Raw genomic sequence first — 20,173 nt, forward strand, 5'->3', positions numbered from 1 at the left:
GTGATTTGTGTTTTTAAATGTAAAGTAATTTAAAATAAATTGTTCGTCTCCAGATTGTTCTCATCAAATCATATACTCTGAAATCTGTAATTATAGTATATGCATAAGTTAAAAAATATTAATATGTATCATTGACAATGTGGACAGTGTATTGAGGCCGTTGTAGTCCAGAGAAAAATATGAGTCAGGTATTTGGAGTTGCCTTTGGCTACGTTCACACTGCAGGCTGAAACGACCCAATTCCGAATTTTTTGCCCCTAAGCGGCCCAATTCCGATCTTTTCATGACAGTCTGAATGACACAGATCCGATCCTTTCAATTGCGACCCAGGCCCCGTGGGTTTGCCGTCCTGATTCCGAATTATAGCCGTTCTTTTCAATTGCGACCGCCGTCTGACCGGCCAGGCGACTTGATTCCGAACCGTACGTCATCGACACGCAACAAACGTCATCATTTTGCGTTGAAGTAGGCGGGAACGAGAACGTAAACATCAACCATGGTGGACGATGCTGCTGAGACCAGTCAGTGGAAGGGAAGGGAGGTCACTGATTGGATTAATATTTGGGGTGATCGCTCTTTTCAGACCAAACTCCAGGGCTCTTATCGCAACTGGGCGGTTTTTGAAAAAATTTCCAGATAAATGGCAGAGCATGGTGTTGAACCTTTCCCGCGATAACTTTTTTTTCTTTCTCCCCTTTCCGACCGTGCTCAGAAGCGCGGGGGACCCGAGGCGATCCTCCTCCTCCTCCCTGTTCTGATCCTTAGATTCTCCAGAATGGGTTAATAAAGAGTCCATAGCATGTAATCTGGGGGAAACCTTCTTTTATTACCGTCCTCCGTAACACACAACATGAATGCGCGCCCACACTGCCCCCCCCCCCTATTCTCTATCGCGGCACGCGTTTGCACACGCACACGCGGGTGCGCGGCCCCAACACATGCACATTTCCTTTCCATAACAGTGGATACAGACGATCCCGACTCCATCGCCTTCTTAAAATGAGAAGATTGTAATTGTGCTGCTCCTTGTGAAAATAAATTTAATATTACAAAAAGAGCTCCGCTTTTGACAACACTGTTGTTGACATCCATTGTTAACGTTTGCTCCGCAAACAACAAGTGACGTCGTTCACCATTGAGTATTCTTCTGGCTTCTGCGCATGCGGGTCTCGTTTGGGTCGTGTCACGGTCACACTGGAGATCACAAAAGTTCGGATTTACTTGGAAATGTGAACGGTCTAGCAAACAAATCCAATTTTTTCAAAAAATCCGAATTGAGCATTAAGCCCTGCAGTGTGAACGTAGCCTATGATTCAGCTTGAAGCTCAGTGCATACAGTTTCATCTTCAATGCATTCATTAAATATTTGGCCAGCTTGGGGAAGTTCGAGAAACATCTTTGTGCGTTCGTTGTCTCCTTGTCCAACTTCCCAAGCTATTGTTGAACCTTTACTGCGCGGGGACTTCTCTTTGCTTTTCTCTCTTTCCGACCGTGGTCAGAAGTGCAGGGGAGATTTCCTCCAGGGCCGAAGGCGATTTTCCTTTGGGGTTCACTTTCCCGTTCGGAACCTTCAGCCACCAGAGCGGATTAAGAACGACTCCAAAACAGTTATTCTGGGGGGGGACACCTTCTCTTAAGGTGCTCCGTCCTTCGAACACACAATATCTCAACGCACACCTCCGCTCCGTGCTCACACCCCCATTTCCACCTGCATCTCCTTCCCCTTTCTCTCGCGGCACGCACCCCTCTCAGCACACACACACTCTGCAACACCATTTTCGCCCCGTTAAATTGCTCCGACGGATGCAGAGAGTGAACACTGTTGCGGAGGGTGCGCACCACATGATCAAAACAATCATGGCGGACGTCAAACTTTAAAAGCGATGAAGACGAGGTAAATCTAAGCGTTTTCGTAAAATATAATTTATTGAAAAAGGTGAAAAATATATTAACCGTTAGATATTTTAGTGGCTTGAGTGGACAAGTGATAAAGTCTTGTGGACCGTGCTGCTCGAGAAACAGGACCGGACCAGTGGGCAAATTGCTATGTTGAGCCCTGTAGAGACAGACAGGCTGACATTACTCAGAACAATGGAAGCCCAAAAAAGCAGACCGCTGGGAAAATATCTTGATTGTCATTTTATTTTATTCTATTTTTTTTCCTCTCCAAAAAGTAATAGTCTAAAAAAATAATTAGAATTTATTGCCCACCCCTTATTACAAGTATAAATGCTCTATATTTGAACTAAATAAATAAAATGTTTAATAATGTAAAGTCAGACATTAGCAAGAAAACAAACCTTTGAATTCATCAGAAAAAAAAAACGGATCAGTTGAGGATCAGATATTTAGAAAAGACAATGCCAGTCCAATAAGATTTCTGGTACTCTTTGATGTGCATCTTTATCCTTTCAAAAGTGTTTCATGTGGCCCTTACCAGATCATATTGACTTTTCTCAACAACAGGCATATTATTTTTCTATTGAAAATATCAAAGTTGTACAAAGTGAACATGCATCTAAAAGATAACATTTAGATACAGGCTATTTAAGAAATACAGTACTTGTGAATCTTTAAGAAGTTCTAATCTTGATTGTCTATCTTTTTGTCATCAACTTTGACCAAGAGCTGCTTGATGAAATAGTTCTGGGAGCAACAGAAGTAATTTTTGTAGTTTAAACGTTTAATACTAGGTTTTAGTTTAATTTCATCTACTTTTTCTATACATAGACTTGACACCCTAAAGAATCTAAAGTTTGTCAGAATCACCAGCCTGTCACTTGGTAACCTACAGTTTATTCATGTAACGAATGGAAACATTTTTTATTGCATCTCTATAACACTACTTTTTAACTGTTACAGGAACACATACGAGGGACCATCGCTGTAGGAGTCAACTCATTGAGGGCTTTTACACTTGATTAGGAGGCTAGTAAGGCCACTATGTAGTTAAAGTAAAATGAATTGGAAGTGTAAACTATGTGTCCACTCTTCAGACACGCAGACAAAACTATTGAAGCACTACAATTTAAAACACGTGCATTATTCCAAAGTAACACCACTGCCATGTATTTTTGAGAACTGCATTTGTACATTTGCATCATTTAATGCCTTGAAAATTCACTTGTCACGTTCTCACCAACATAAAGGTGATCCTGGGGTACACGCAGGTATATCACTGTTTACCTGTCCATTGTGTACATTCAGTCAGCCTTTATCAAAGGAAAGCTTGTTTTTTCATTTGAGAGGACACTTGAAAAACCATGAGACTGTACCATGTCCATTTAAGAACTGTAGGTATACCACAAATGTTTGCTCATCTTTCAATGCCCATAAGAGTAGGACTCATGGTAGCGATTCAGATTTCAGTGATGATGTTGTGTCTACAGAAAACATGGCAGCTCAAACTACTGCTGATTTTGATGAAGAGCATTGTCTTGATCCACATGAAGATTTGCCTGCTTCTGAAGATGAGATTTGTGACACTGGTTTGTTGGAAGCCCAGTTGCATAAAAATTTGGCCTCTTTGTTTCTTAAAATGCAGGCAATTCTTCATGTCTCTGAGAGAGCTTGTCAAGATATTGTTGATGATCTGAGGGAGATATTTCTTTTATCTCAGCCTCTCTTAAAAGATGCTGTCAAAGAAATATTGCAAAAGCACTCTGTTCCAGCTACTGAAGTTGTTGTAAATGAATTGGTTACTTCAGTTGTGAACACCAACATTTTTGTCACTGAAACAGCCAAGGGTCAAGATTTGTCATCTGCAAAACGCAGAAAAACATATATTGAGAGGAATTTTCCTGTTGTCATGCCAGTGCAATATGTGTTGGAGGCAGGGCACACTGCAGTATATGTGCCAATACTTGAAATGATTCAAGAAATCTTTAAACACACTGATGTCATTGACCTCATTAGCGAAACTAAGAACTCACAAAAAGGGCATTACAAGAGCAATAAAGATGGCTTGTATTACCAGGAAAATGAGATGTTGTCTTCTTCAGAGTTGACATTGCCACTAATGTTGTACATCGATGACCTTGAAATTGCAAATCCTCTTGGTACGTCTAGAAAAATCCACAAGCTCTGCTCGGTGTATTGGGTGTTTGCAGACCTTCCTCACAAATACCGATCAGCACTTCATGTAATTCAACTAGCTGCACTTTGTAAAGTGACAGATGTTCAGAAGTATGGCTATCAAAAAACCCTTGGTCCCTTGTTAAAAGACTTATGCACTCTTGAAAAAGATGGTCTGTATATTGAGCCCCTTGGTTGTACTGTTCATGGCACTGTTTTGTGTGTCGTTTCTGATAATCTGGCTGCTCATTCATTCGCTGGCTTTGTCCAATGTTTCAGAGCTGGCTATGTGTGTAGATTCTGCAAAGCAACACACAACCAGATTCAGTCTCTTGATGTTTTCCAGGGTGACTTTAATCCTAGGACAAAACCCACCCATGACAGAGATGTACAGGATGTGTTGCAGGGTAATCTTTCCAGTCTGTGTGGTGTTAAAGGCGACTGTATTTTGCAAAGCACTCTTGAGCATTTTCATCCAGTCACTGGCTTCCCACCTGATGTCTTGCATGATCTTTTAGAGGGCATAGTGCCACTAGAATTGGCTCTCTGTATTGATCGGATGATTAGGCTCAAATATTTTTCTCTTGATTCTTTGAACAAAAAAATCGAGTCCTTTCCATACAAGGGCTCTGATGCCACTGATAAACCAAGACCCATTGCCAAAACCTTTGCCACCAAGAGAAGCATTGGTGGCAACGGGCATGAAAATAATGCATTATTGAGATTACTCCCATTGATTATTGGTGACACAGTTCCTGAGGGCGACGGGGCTTGGACAATATTGATGGATTTGAAAGACATTGTGGAGCTTATTTTGTGTCCAGTATTTGATGAGGAGTCTATTCAGTATTTGCAAAGCAAGATACTAGATCACAGACAGATGTTAAAGGAAGTTTTTCCTGATTTCACATTCCTCCCTAAACACCACTTTATTGAACACTACCCCCATCTCATACGGTGCTTTGGGCCCCTTGTCCATTTGTGGACAATGAGATTTGAGGGGAAACATCGCTTTTTCAAACGCATTGTACATGATGCACAAAATTTCAAGAATGTTCTTAAAACACTTGCAACTAGACATCAGTACATGATTGCATACCACCTTAGCGCCAAAGCTTTTTTTAAGCCACATCAACAAACATCCAGTGTTTCTTCTGTTCTCGTTTCACAACTACCAGACGTGGCAAAACAACACATACATCACATAACAGACTCTGACATCATTTATGCAGCATCTAAGATTGTTATTGATGGCACTCCGTATGATGTTGGAATGTTTGTTTCAGTTGGTCAGGAAGGGGGACTACCGCAGTTCAGCAAAGTTGAAAACATCCTCATTGTCAACAACAATGTAACTTTTCTTTGCAATGGTCACAAGTCCTTTTACACAGAACATTTGAGATCATTTGAATTGTTCCCTGGAAATACTGCTGTTCATAGTCTAATGGAACTTAATGACAGTTTGCCAGTCTGTGCCTACAATGTCAATGGTAAGCTCTTGTTGACACCAAAACGCTTTATACTTCCACTTAGGAAGTGATGTTGCTGTGAATTAATCAAAATGTGAAGTAATCTTATTTGTCTTTTTGTTTTTTGTTTTTTTTATTCAGACAATGACAGAACCCCCAAAGTTCATAGCTCCAGAAATAGCTGTGAAGTTGACCCTCACTGAGCGTCCCAATTCAGTTGAGCATCTCATCCAAACACTGCAAGAAAAGTGTAGGCCAAGACTTGACCATGAGTTTACACTCAACTATGAAGATCCAGATTTTGATGGCCAACTCTGTTGCTTGGTTGACATTAAAGATTTACCAGAAAAAGGGACACTCCAAGTTGTCAGATCTGAAGCTGAAAACGAGTCATTACAAAGTTCCAACACTGAAATGCTTCCTCATGTGCCCATTAGTGACCGACTGAAATCCTGGCCAGACATCTTCAATGTGCCTACTTTCTCTTATGAAGTGGAACATCTTCTTCTAGAAGGAAATGCAGCTTATGAACAGTCATGGAAAACAGTCACTTTGACCAGATCCCAAAAAAGTAGCATCTTGGAAAGCATGGCCACAGCAATCATGAATTATAAACCCTATCCTACTGAAAAAAATATAGCCATGGCAGCAGAAGCTCTTGTGACGGCTCATCCATGTCTCAAAGAGAAAAGTAGTGCAAGTGGATGGTATGGATGGAAGTGGAGCTTGCAGTATAAAATGGGGAATTTTCGTAGTAAGCTAGCCAAAGCTGGATGCCTAGAAGTCGCTGTAAATTCTGGCAGAAGAAGCCACAATAATCCTGACAAAGAGCATCCGCATCACAATATAAAAAAAGCCAAGCATGCTGAGGTGAACTACCTGCCTGACTTCCCTAAGGGACATGATTCTACCAGCCTTGAAAATGTTAGAATCCAAATCATACAAGAAGTTGAGAGAAGTCAAAGAAATCTCCTGTTGATTGACAAACTCATGCAGATGACCTTTGCACTTCGCCGCCTAGAGATCATTAAAGAAGACCCAATGATTGGAGAGTTCTTGCAAAAATGGCCTGCGCTCCGCATTGATTCACAGGTAAAACCTTTCTTTCAGTTCTTTTAATAGATTTTTAAGAGGTGATTAACACTTTTTTTTGTAGATCTGTGCGGAGTTCCATCGCATCACTAATGTTAACCTAAGAAATCAGTTCTACTCTGAACTAGACAGACGGACACCAAGGATGCTGATTTTGTTTAGACAAAAAGCGACACAAACCGGTAGGGGTTCAGAGGTTCTACGGAATTTTCTGAACCTCTATGACGAACAGGTGAGGTGTAACTGCATGGCATTATCAACATTATGCATTAGTATAGCTAAAAGAAAGGACTGACTTTGGTCGGTTCATGATGATGACCAAGCGTATCTAATTCAGTGAATGAAATGTTCCCATAAGTAGTATCAAAATGATCCCAATGCATTGGTAAATATGAATATAGTGTCATAGTATGTGCATTTTTTTTTCCTTTTTTAATTAATGTATAACTTAAAGAAAATTATAAAAAATATAAAAACTGAACTGAGGTAGACCAAGAGGTGCAGTCATTTCAAATATATTTGCCATATTAATTTGTGTGCGTCTCTGTGCAGCAAGAGCAAGATGCCGATGTCAAGCGTACTCTGGTCCTGCACGGGCTTCCAATATATCTACGCGAGGAGGACCCACAATTCCTCAAAGTTTGGAATGTAAGTATTTTTTGTTGGGTAACGTGATTGTTTGTACGTTTTCTAAGGACTGAGCGACATTTCTGCTTTGAAAAGCTCACACGCCGTATTAGCATACTGCTAATCCTGGCTTCTTTCTGGCTCCGTTCAGAAAAAGCACCGACCACACAGATTAAATTCAAATGATGAGCGAACAGTTGTTTCATAATAACCGTAACATTATTAAAAGCACGTTTAGAAGATCGTCTCGTATAATACCGAGCTGACATGTTAATGTATATGGCTGCTCGGCGCTGTTTAACATTGTTTTGTATTGAATTGTTATATTCAATAAAGTTTTTTTCAATAAACTTATATCCCCTTCCGGTTTTCAAACCCTACTGCGAAAGTGCGAATGATTTATTCCGACTGAAAGTGTGACCTTAGTGAACGTTCGTTATATTCTGAAAACATTTTTCTGGGCCCATGTACATGGTTGGATTCTAATCCGACCATTGATCCCATCAAGATATTTTGCACATGTAACCGCGGCTTATGGTGTCGACTCGCAAGGTGGCGGGGGCGTGGCGTCACGATGGTGTCTCTCCATCGGGATGTCACTCACCCATCACCCATCGGCACAACCCTAGTATAAGTCCATCTGCCTTTTTATTTTTTCACAAATTTTTCTTCCGATCAGGCGTTCTTTTCGATTACTTTTGGCCATGTTAGCACAGCTATTGTTCTGGAGCTGTTCTGTGCCGAGTTTAAGAACAACAGCTCCATAACAATGACACAACCTGGTGGAGAGGAACGAGTGCTAACTGTGAGTGAGCATGACATCAGTAAAGAGTTCAAGAGGGTGAATACTAGATAAGCAGCTGGACCTGATGGAATTCCTGGACGTGTCCTGGAGGGATGTGCTGACCAGCTAGCACCAGTGTTTACCACAATCTTCAAACTATCTGTCTCACAAGACATTTCCCCATGGCGGTACCTGCATTCTTATCAAAATGTCTTTAATATAATAAAATAAACGCAAAGAAGGTATTTTATGATCTTTTATATTCCTAACTACTCAGTGTTTTATCAGGATGTTTGGATGAACACAGAGCTGATACCCAGGTGATGGTCAATGTTTTTAGATCAGTTAATGAGGGCAATTTCACACGGCACACTAGTGTGCCGCGGCACGCTGGTTGAAAAACACTGTTTTACAGATGCAGGTGAAAAAGGTCATCACTGTCTGTCCGCGTTGCACTGGATCTGACGAGCTGAGGGTAATGTTGGTGAAACTGGTTAGGTGGACGGAGGGGTGGGGTTTGGTTGAAAGAATCTGATTGTTTTCAGATTGTCATGTCTTAAAAGTTTTTTTTATTTTTACATACAGTGCTTTGAGCTGCCTTATGGAATGATGAGCAGTCTTATACAAATAAAGTATTATTTTGATTTCTTTGGATAATTTTCTTTATGTAATTTCTGACATGCTTTTAATGTCATTCAATTTTAGGTTGTAGGTTTTGATAAAGTTTTCATTCCTGAAACGATCAATTTTCTCTCTTTAATACTACATTGTTTTTGTCCTTTCCAGATTGAAGAGTCACCAGAGCCAGACATCAGTAGCGCCTCTGTTGCCATTCTGACAACTGTCAATGAGAACAGTTTAATCCATCTCAGTCCACTCAGTGCAGCAGTTGTCGTGGAAGATGAGGTTATGGTTAGCGACATTTCTAAATGGGCTGATGCATTTGTCTTGTTGTTTGGGTTGATCTATGTCTTGCATTTAGACTATCCAAAAAGACTGATTCATACATTCACATTCATCCAAAAAGAACTGATGGGCCTTGAAGATGGGAAACAGTTGAAACCATGTCTTCTTCGTCTCAAAAACGATCTTTCATTGATAGAGTAGCATATTACGGTGTTGGCACATGCATAGTTAGGTTAGTGTTCCAAATGTCAAGCTGTTAAACTAGGAAATGCTCGCAATGGTATTTTTTGTCCATGTTCATGGTTGTTGATTTTAATTTCCTCTTCTACTTAACTGTTGAAAATATTGTTATACAAATATCACTGTTTTCCATTCCATTTCATTGATGGCTGTTTAAATTGATTGGCATCATTTTGAGTGTTAGTTTGTCAAGAAAAAGCAGTTAAAAGACAACGTTTTGTGGGAGAATTTAAAAAGACTGATGCACTTTTTTTTTGTATAAGGGCTGATTTATTTTTATATTTTAATGGCTGGTGTACTTTTAACACAATTTGTGCAGTGTTTTTGTATTTTGTGTTTTGCATTACAACAAATTATTATATGCAAATGGTGTAAAAGACTGATGCACTTTTTTTGTTTTTTAAGGGTTGATTTATTTTTATATTTTAATGGCTGGTGTACTTTTAACACAATTTGTGCAGTGTTTTTGTATTTTGTGTTTTGCATTACAACAAATTATTATATGCAAATGGTGTAAAAGACTGATGCACTTTTTTTGTTTTTTAAGGGTTGATTTATTTTTATATTTTAATGGCTGGTGTACTTTTAACACAATTTGTGCAGTGTTTTTGTATTTTGTTGTACAACAAATTGTTCTAATGCATTCATGCAGGTTGATAAATAATAAACATGCAATTGCAATTCTGCCTCCGTTTTTTGTAACAGTGATCTTGACTAAGAATATAAGACTTAGTTTATACTTCAAAGCATTAAATTAGAGTTGAGATAAATTAATGTTTTTCAGTTAATTAAGTACTGTTTTAAAGTTCAATAAAATCATAATATGCTATTTTAGTAAAGTAAGAATCTTTAAGTTGGTTAAATAAAAAGTTATAATTTACATTTGGTTAAATTGTTTTATTTTATTCAACTCAAAAATTTTAAGTTCAAATGAACTTATAGTTTTTAAGTAAGATAACTCAAAAATTATTATGTAATCTGTTTCCTCAAAATTTTTGAGTTCACTGAACTTATTCGGGTTTACAGTGTTTAATAAAAAAAAACAAAAAACAAATCTAAGTGAAATGGAAAATGCCCTTCTCCCAAACTGGAGACAAACATGATAAAATAAAAATCAGGCCTCAGGTTGACTGAAACTAAAGAATCAAGATGATTATTTTTCACTGAAAACAGTGTGTTTAAAGGTAGTTAGAACTGTTCCTGAACTTGGGTTCTATCCACAAGAGGATGCAGCAAAAGTCCAACTGTGATAAAAAAGCTCTTTCAGCTTAGCATGACAAACGTCTGTTTGGGCCTATTCTGCACTACTTGTGCTCTCATTTAAAGCAAACTCAAAAATGATGTTTGCACCTCCATTAAATACACAGTAAAAACAACAACAGCAAAAAAGCTGCATAACATTACCCCCTGCAGCAAAGTACTTATGTTTCATACAGTATAAATGACAAACAGAATGAAAAAGGGTACGCACATCTGAATTAAACAAGAAACAGAGAGGTTCAACTCCTAAAATCCAAAGCAAAAGATTCTGTTATGACAAATATGTTTACAAATTTTAGATGGAAAAAAAAGGAGAAGGATAGGAAATTCTCTGCTTATTATTTGGACTGAAAAGGAGGCATAGACCAGGGTGAAGAACATTGTTTTCTGCCTTCTCTGTTGTTCTACTGAGAAGAAAGCCCTCTAAATAAATATAATCACAGCACAGATGTTTAAAGCGACAGATGCACTAACTTCAATTCGAAAAAGTATAAAAAAATGTAAGGAAAGAGGTAAGAAACAGAAAATTAAATTGCTTGAACGTGTTGAAGTATTTTTATTTTATGTACAGTTCAGTCAAAAATGGATTTTTTTTTGTTAAACTTCTTTATTTCATCAAAGGAAAAATGTTATACCCAGGCACCAGGTAGAATTGGAAACACAAATAAAAAAGTGAACCCAGTGGGAATTACAATGCAGCTTAGGTGTTTTATGAACAGTAAAGAAAAAAGAACAAAGAAACTGTGAATAATACTAAAAATGACAAACAAAGCTAACTCTGCCTCTGGTAAAAGGTGTGCTTGAAATGTTATACAGGATGAACAAAAATAAATCAATCAAAAAACTTAGCATAAGCACAACACAAGTTTGCAGACTACAAATAAGCCCCCAGTGAAAACAATGCAGCGGCTGGAGAAGCACAGTAACTAAGATTTACTCCGATGAAAATGGTGTTTTTGGTGTTTTCAACATCTTCTTGTGACATTTTTCTGAAGATGGAGGACAAATTTAAAGAAAATTCAGCCCAATATTGCATTTCTGACTATTTCTTTATTTAAATCGCAGTGATTTAGGAGCAGACAAAATAATGCAATATGAAAAAGACTTATGGAGAAAATATGTTGGGCGGGGCACAAACTCCCTGCTCCGCTCCATTCTGAGGCATCTACTTGCAGACAAATAGATCCATGTACATCTTTATTTTTCTCGTCTGAGCTGGAACCTGGCTCAGAATTGTACGACTGGATATCCTTAATATGGCTCCACCATTGTTGTTGCACTGCTAATGTTAGGTTGGGTTGTGAGAGACTGTAAACTAGTGGGAGAGCATGTAAAAAGAGAGCCCTCAGTTATGAATGATGGGAAAAGGTGGCAGGGTTGCTCCCGCCCACAACTCAGAGATTTGAAGAGAATTTCTACCCCTACACATGTTTTGGCTGTATGGCATGATCATAATTGAAAGACCACAGGGAACGCTTTCACAGTATGTCAAAAGATGATCGGAGTGGGACTTTTAAAGTGTGCTAACAAAACCATGTTGTAGATGAATCTAAAGTATATCCATGACAGAGTTTTACAAATAACTCTCTCCGTAGGGCCAGAGGTTAGTCCGAAAATGAAGCCGGTTGGTAAAGGCATCACAGGACTGCTACCATTAGTAAGGGTGTAACGATTAATCAACTTCATTGATTTCTTTTTATACAATCCAACGTATGGATTAGTCAAGTCGTTAATAGAATCAACTTATACCATTAAAAAATAGGTTAAAATTGAAATAAAGCAATTCTAAATGTAATCTTGATTATATCAATATTGGAAAATACCATTTGGATTGAGGCACGGTAGGTTTATTTTATCACAGCGGGCAACACACATTTGATGGAAGCAAAAATTGATCAATCCCTTATTACAGTCCAACGTGTGGAAACACATTGAATTTAATAAAGATGTGACCAGACAGTGTGGTGGAATGTTGTAAGAATGTTCCGTTTGTGAATGGATTTTCCATTAACTCTTGTTTACATATTTAATTTACACTGAATTATCTTGCAAGAAATACAAATAAATCTGGAAAACTTCACCTGCACTGTTCAGTATCAGGTATTTATCTCTGAGTCACACTGGTGGAATTTTTGGCTAAAAATGTCCTGGATCCCTTTTAGGTCAGTGAATAGATCAAATCAGATTGATCAAAATATGAGTTGTATCAGTAACCACAAATTATGAAATGAGATAACAGTTAAATGTTATGAATTGTTACACCCATAGTCACTGGCAAGTCAAAACAACGCTGGGGCTTCTGCGGGTAAAACACATACACGCATGCACGCACACACAATATAACACGCAATAGGAACAACCCCAAACATATCAAGGCCATAACAATGCATGCATGTTCTGAAAGCCAAGGGAGCAAAATGTTACCATGTTTATGGAGGAGGAATGTTTTTGAGTGCACACATGAGTCAGATATGTGGGCCTTGGCATCAGGATTACATTGTACATCTAAGAAAAAAATAGCAATCAGACTATCTTGATCTATGTAAAACAGCAGTTAGATGTAAATTCAGTCATGACATGTGAGAACCTTTTGGTCTCAATTTAAATTCCAGCATGGATTTTTAGGATGAAAATAACCTCAATAGACTATAATTTTCTTCAACGTATATTGTGTGAATGCAAAGTAGCAAAAAAACGAAAAAACAGATCTATTTAAATTTTCCATCCATCGCAGGAGGTAATCAAGCAGCTAAACAAATATGTATAAGTTTAGTTTGGGGGAAAATCAGAGAAGTGACTCAATGGTAGCAGCTGGGAGTTTGTCTGTCGGTTGGAATTATATTTAGCTTAGTGTTCAGCAGAAAAGCCTTCTGGGGAGAGATCTCTCCATGCTGACATGTAAAGTAAACACTAGTTTTCAAATGTGCATATTTTATCTCAGTCAAAACATTGAATTAAATGTGTCAATACAAACATACAGTACAGACCAAAAGTTTAGACACTTCTTCTCATTCAAAGAGTCTTCTTTATTTTTATGACACCGAAGGCATCAAAACTATGAATTAACACATGTGTAATTATATACATAAAAAAGTATGAAACAACTGAATTCATGTCATATTGTAAGTTCTTCATTGTAGCCACCTTTTGCTTTGATTACCTCTTTGCACACTTGGCATTCTCTTGATGATCTTCAAGAGGTAGTCACCTGAAATGGTCTTCCAACAATCTTGAAGGAGTTCCCAGAGATGCTTAGCACTTGTTGGCCCTTTTCCCTTCACTCTGCAGTCCAGCTCACCCTAAACCATCTCAATTGGGTTCAGGTCCAGTGACTGTGGAGGCCAGGTCATCTGGCGCAGCCCCCCATGACTCTCCCTCATGGTCAAATAGCCCTTATACAGTCTGGATGTGTGTTTGGGGTCATTGTCCTGTTGAAAAATAAATCAATCAATCAATCAATCAATCAAATCTTTATTTGTATAGCACTTTCACATCTTCCAGACATCCAAAGTGCTGCACACGTATAACTACACTAAAACCATAGGTAAAATTCAAAGAAACACAGTAAAATGATAATAAAATCATCAATAAAAGAAAACACACAAAAAAAAAAAAAAAAAACTGTCTAATTATCATTCTCTCTGGTGTTAAAAGCCAATGTAAAAAGATGAGTTTTTAGCAGAGATTTAAAATCGTTTAAGGATCTGGCAGATCTCACAGACAGGGGGAGACGATTCCAGAGTTTGGGAGCAACCACTGAAAACGCTCTGTCCCCCTTGGTCACCAGTCGAGTCCTTGGAACCTCTAAGAGCATCTGGTCTACAGATCGCAGAGCTCTACGAGGACAATGGCTCTGCAGGAGCTCAGAAAGATAAGGAGGTGCCAGACCATTTAAACATTTAAAAACCAAGAGTAAGATTTTAAAATCAATTCTAAAAGAAACAGGCAGCCAGTGCAGAGAGCGCAGTATTGGTGTGATATGATCACGCCGTCTGGTCCCCGTTAGAAGTCGGGCAGCGGAGTTCTGGACCAGCTGAAGACGGTGGAGGAGAGACTGGTCGATCCCGGAATAAAGGGATTTACAATAGTCCAGTCTGGAAAAAATGATGGTCCAACTAAATGCAAACCAGATGGAATAGCATGTCGCTGCAAGATGCTGTGGTAGCCATGCTGGTTCAGTCTGCCTTCAATTTTGAATAAATCCCCAACAGTGTCACCAGAAAAAGCACCCCCACACCATCACTCCTCCTCCTACATGCTTCACGGTGGGAACCAGGCATGTAGAGTCCATCTGTTCACCTTTTCTGAATCGCACACAGACACAGTGGTTGGAACCAAAAATCTCCAATTTGGACTCATCAGATCAAAGCACAGATTTCCACTGGTCTAATGTCCATACCTTGTCTTCTTTAGCCCAAACAAGTCTCTTCTTCTTGTTGCCTTTCTATAAAAGTGGTTTCCTTGCAGATATTCTACCATGAAGGCCTGATTCACACAGTCTCCTTTTAACAGTTGTTGTAGAGATGTGTCTGCTGCTAGAATTCTGTGTGCCATTGGTCTGTAATCTGAGCTGCTGTTAACCTCCATTTCTGAGGCTGGTGACTCGGATGAACTTATCCTCTGCAGCAGAGGTGACTCTTGAACTTCCTTTCCTGGGGCGGTCCGCATGTGAGCCAGTCTCTTTGTAGCGCTTGATGGTTTTTGTGACTGCACGTGGAGACACTTTCAAAGTTTTCCCAATTTTTCAGACTGACTGACCTTCATTTCTTAAAGTAATGATGGCCACTCGTTTTTCTGTACTTAGCTGCTTTTTTCTTGCCATAATACAAATTCTAACAGTCTATTCAGTAGGACTATCAGCTGTGTATCCACCTGACTTCTGCACGACACAACTGATGGTCCCAACCCCATTTATAAGTCTAGAAATCACACTTATTAAACCTGACAGGGCACACCTGTGAAGTGAAAAACATTTCACCTCTTGAAGCTCATCAAGAGAATTCCAAGAGTGTGCAAAAGATTAATCAAATCGAAAGGTAGCTACTATAAAGAACCTACAATATGACATATTTTCAGTTGTTTCACACTTTTTTGTTATGTATATAATTCCACATGTGTTAATTCATAGTTTTGATGCCTTCAATGTTACTCTACAATTTTCATAGTCATGAAAATGAAGAAAACTCTTTGAATGAGAAGGTGTGTACAAACTTTTGGTCTGAACTGTAAGTAAACAAAAACATACATGCTATGTTCACTCCGATGTACATGTGTAAGATAATCATGTATAAACTAGAACTTATTAGTAATATGAGAAAAAGGAGACTTTATTCTTGTTTTCATGATGTCAAAATTCTTATTTGGCACTAAGTGAAGCTAAACTTGAATTGCATTTGACACTTTAGAGCAAATACAATTTTTTTGTTTGTTGTTCATTTTTAACCTATTTATTGTATTTATTCTCTTCATAAGATTTTTATCCAAGCTTTAGGTTTATTGGTGGGATTAATATTCTTACGTAATGAAGAGCTTGAACAAAAGTAAGTCTTACCTTAATTTATAACTCTCTCAAAATGGGACTATTTGGTCATACAGGAGAACAGGAAGGCTTGTTGATGATCAGAAAGAGAAAAAGAAAGGTTTTTCCTTCATGTTTATAACTGCTGGCACTACTGTGTTTTGAAAAGGACTCTAACTGCACATCACTACCAATTCCAAATCCCTGAGTGGTCAAAGTTCAGCATTTTCACGATTTAGCAGTCAAAAGTATGAACTTCCAGCTTGCGATCAAAGGACACCTGATTTTTACGTAGAGCCTGTGACTGGTCTTAATAACTTGAGAGCGACGCATGAATGCAAGAGTTCTGGCTGCAGAAGTGTAAAACAAGGGTTTACATGTGTCTAGGCAGCTCTTCCAGTGAAAAACCTATGTAAACATGAGTTGATGCAGCTGGTGTGAATGTACCTTTATTGGAAGTGGCCTCCTGAACGCATGTGTCTGAGCCCAGTGTGATTGTAGCAACAGGGATAGGAGCCTTGAATATAGAGACTTGACAGGAAAACTAGAGACATAACTGATAGAAGAAAGGTAGGGATCCTGAATGTTCAAGAGACCAGCTGGAAAGAAAGCAGGGGTTACATATTGGAAAAAGGTTTAAGCTATTTTAAAATGGGTTGAAGAGATCCTATAGGAGTAGTTTGCTAAAAATGTTCTGGAGGTAAAGAGAGTGTCAGACAGGGTCATGAGTCTGCAGCTGGAAGTTGTATGAACCCGTATGTTTAATGTTTTAAATTATGCCTCCCAGGTAGGAAATGAGCTAGTGGAGAAGGAGAAATTTATGAGGGAGATGGATGAGGAGATCCAGGACATCCTAAAAAGTGTGGGTGGGCATTAGGGCTGTTTTTAATAGACGTGAGTGGGGGTAACAGAGGACATGGGGACGTTTGTTGGCCAGGATAGGAATGCAGAAGATCAGATGATGGACTTTTTTCAAACAAAAAGAAAATGGTGATGGAGAATACATTCATCCAGAAAAGAGTGATGCACAATAAAGTGGAAGGAGGAACATACAAGTGGATTACATCTTTTGCAGAGAGTCTAATCTGAAAGAGATTAGTGACTGCTAAATTATGGCTGGGGAGAGTGGATCCAGATAGCATTGGACGATGGTGGAAAGCTGACTTTCAAAAATAGTCTGGCAGTAGTTCTTATATCTAAAAAATACAAACTTTTCATCGGGCTTGTTCTATGAAGGCTAACAGGAATATTTATGAATATTTAAACCATGGTCAAGGGTGAATACTCTATTGTGATTGGCTGCTTGGTGTGGATTAGAAAGAGATGTACCACACATACAACCTAAATGTTCTATATCACTGTGCTAGCTTCTTTGAAACTAATTTTGCTTCATCCTCTGGGCAAAAACAAGCAATAAAAGGTGAATTTTCTCTCTAAACCGATGCTTTATTTAGGGTTACCATCAGCAATGACGATCAGCATATATATTGCTTTCCTTTGCAACTGCAGTCGAAGTCAGTGCCAGCTCAGCCGTGTAAGGCGCGTGTTGTCACATGCCACACCACGTAACAAATAGTCCAATTGTTGTGAAAAAGCTATCTAAACTGAAAAGATAACAAGAATAAATTACTAAAAGCTGATTTTGTAAGTGACCATGGTATGAGCGGGTTAATGGCCTTGGAAGTGTGCACTTCATGTTGGACGGTTCCGGCTTTCACGGGCTGCGTTAATTTCTGATAATGCACACTTTGTCGGACATTATCCCTTACACAAATTACAATAAAAGCTTAAAATGACTGACAATAAGCCATTTCCAGAGTTTAAACTAGCAGCCTACCTATTGGAAGCCATATCCGAGTGATGTCTTGTATGTACACATTTTTTAATGGCCTAATCAAGTACATTTAGCACCAATTGTTACTCTCTTAGTACATAAACACAATTCAGAGGTAGTCACTGACTCTTTAAATGCATCACCTAATTCTTTTTATTTTTTACTCCACAAGTATTCGGTGTGCTCTTAGCATAATGGTGCGAGATGAACAGCATCTTTTAGTTTCAAGAAATAACTTTGAAATTATTAAATGAAGCAGGGGACCACCTTTTAGTAAAAGGTTAAAGAACTAAAACCAAAAAAAACAAGTAAGAAGGAAAGAATGTTGGTTTGTTTTTTAAAAAGTTTGCCTTATTTCAAAGTTTGTAAAAAAAATTAATAAATAAAAAAACAAGCCTCACAATTTTTATGACTGAGGCAGTAAATCTGGCAGAACAAACCAAACTACACTGAGAAGGCAGAGATCTTAAGGTTTGTATAAATTCAAATTCAAGACAGACTTTACAAAGTCCTGAAGGGAAAATTGTTTGTTGCTGTGATCTCCCTTTGTCGATAAAGACAAAGCCAGGAGGTCATAATAGAGCGAGTTGGACTAAAGTGCTGCAGGGAGGATGAGTCTCTGAATATACACTCTGATCTCATCACACAACCAAAACATAAAACCTTTACATTAAGTCAAGTCTGAAAAATTTCAGCAGAAATTAGTTTGGAAGAAAAACATGCCTTTTTAAACTTCAAAACAAAACCCTTCAGGCTCTAAGCAACAGGGATGTGAATAAACAGGTATTGCACACATGCAATGCATCAAAGTCCTACTCCGATCATATAATAATTTATTGCAAAAGAGTTCCAAGTGTTCTATAATCATCCTGTTTTTAGCCAAAAAAAAAAAAAAATCATTTTTAGGACGTAGTTCCTCCAGAGCGTCAGTGGTTCAGTAGAACCACTGATCTTCCTTTGATTTATTAAGTATGTTAGTCTCAGTCATGTTGTCTTGCCTTTGCAGTTACTTGCATACAGTATCTCTGTTGTCCTACAACAGATGTAAGGTTAATTTGTCTCTGGGTTGTGTGTGAGACTGTTGGTGGGCGGGGGCATCTCCTTCCCGTTGCTGATAGTACTACATGCTCTTCTACTAGCTTGCAACCCCCCACACCCCAACCTAACATTATCCAGTGCAAAAAAAAATAGCGAGCAATATTGAAGCTATCCAGCCGTGCAGTTTTGGGCCAGATGCCAGCACGGACAAGGAAAACATCAAAATATATGGACCTAGTAGTCCACAAGTAGGTCCCTGTATTTTCCAAATAACAAATACAATCTTTTTCAAACATCGTTATTTTCGTCTGTTCCTGACTCACAGTGATATAAATAAATTAATACTCAGAAATGGAGAGTGTACAGGACTATTGTTTGAACAAAAATGAATTTTAAATAGCAAAAAGTTCCTATATATTATGTTTTCATTTGGAGTTTGAAAAGCTCTTTTTTTGGGGGGGGGGGTTTGAGTTTTTTTTTTATGCAAACATGCAGCAACATAACCATTAACCAATGGGTTAGTATTAAATAAATTCCCTTTCCGCACAAAATAGCTCTCTCCACAAACACAAAGACCAGTAATCACAACAGCTTAAGTAAAATAATGTAGTCTTTAATCAAAACCTGATTTTTTTCTCCACTGTGTACAATGAGGTGACACAAACGTTTATTACTTAACAAAAAAGCAAGACAATTTAGCTGCTGCTGACGGTTCAGATGTTTTGTTTTAATTGACTAAATGACACAGTTTGTTCTTTTTTGTCTAGCTTTCTGCAAACCTGGTGTTTTTCACTTGTATCAGGCTGATCAAAGGCCACAGAGCAGAAACTCCACCACATAGTCTGGCATTAGTTCCTTGAAATGACTGCACAGTGCATAACTGTCAGATTAGACACCACAAAATGAATCTAATTGCAGTTTTTGAGCCAACTGGGAGCTTTCCTACGGTATAATTATGCCCCTCTTTTATAGCAGGAACAAAGGCAACTATGGAGAGCTTTGAAAAAAAATCCATCAAAAAGGAATCACAGGTAAAGAGCCAGAGGTGAGATGACAGAAATGTCATGCTGTCACAGGAGCGAAAGTGAGGTTGCAGTGTGTGGGTGGACTGATGCATGGGCGTTTAGATGACCTTGACTCACCTGCTAAAACACACATTGATGCTATCTTTGCAGATGTGGCTGACCTGATTTGTATGGCATCTGTGTGTGTGTGTGTGTTTCTGCTGCTTGGTATGTTTATTGTTTGTCTTTTTCATAGGTTTATGATGTCAAATAAAAGAACTGCTAATTCCCCATAATGTTATGCTTAGATGTAATTATAGTTATTGG

The 20,173-nt window shown here is 38.5% G+C and overlaps 1 long non-coding RNA gene across 1 annotated transcript; it reads left to right on the forward strand.

Annotated features, from left to right (window-relative positions):
- The first annotated feature begins 6,812 nt into the window (after positions 1–6,812).
- Positions 6,813–8,906, forward strand: LOC111947925. The gene is made up of 3 exons (XR_002873885.1): positions 6,813–6,867; positions 7,188–7,283; positions 8,833–8,906. It is a non-coding gene; the product is annotated as an uncharacterized LOC111947925 (long non-coding RNA).
- The last annotated feature ends 11,267 nt before the right edge of the window (positions 8,907–20,173 follow it).

The sequence above is a fragment of the Oryzias latipes genome, chromosome 9 (assembly GCF_002234675.1).
Source record: "Oryzias latipes chromosome 9, ASM223467v1".
NCBI lineage: Eukaryota > Metazoa > Chordata > Actinopteri > Beloniformes > Adrianichthyidae > Oryzias > Oryzias latipes.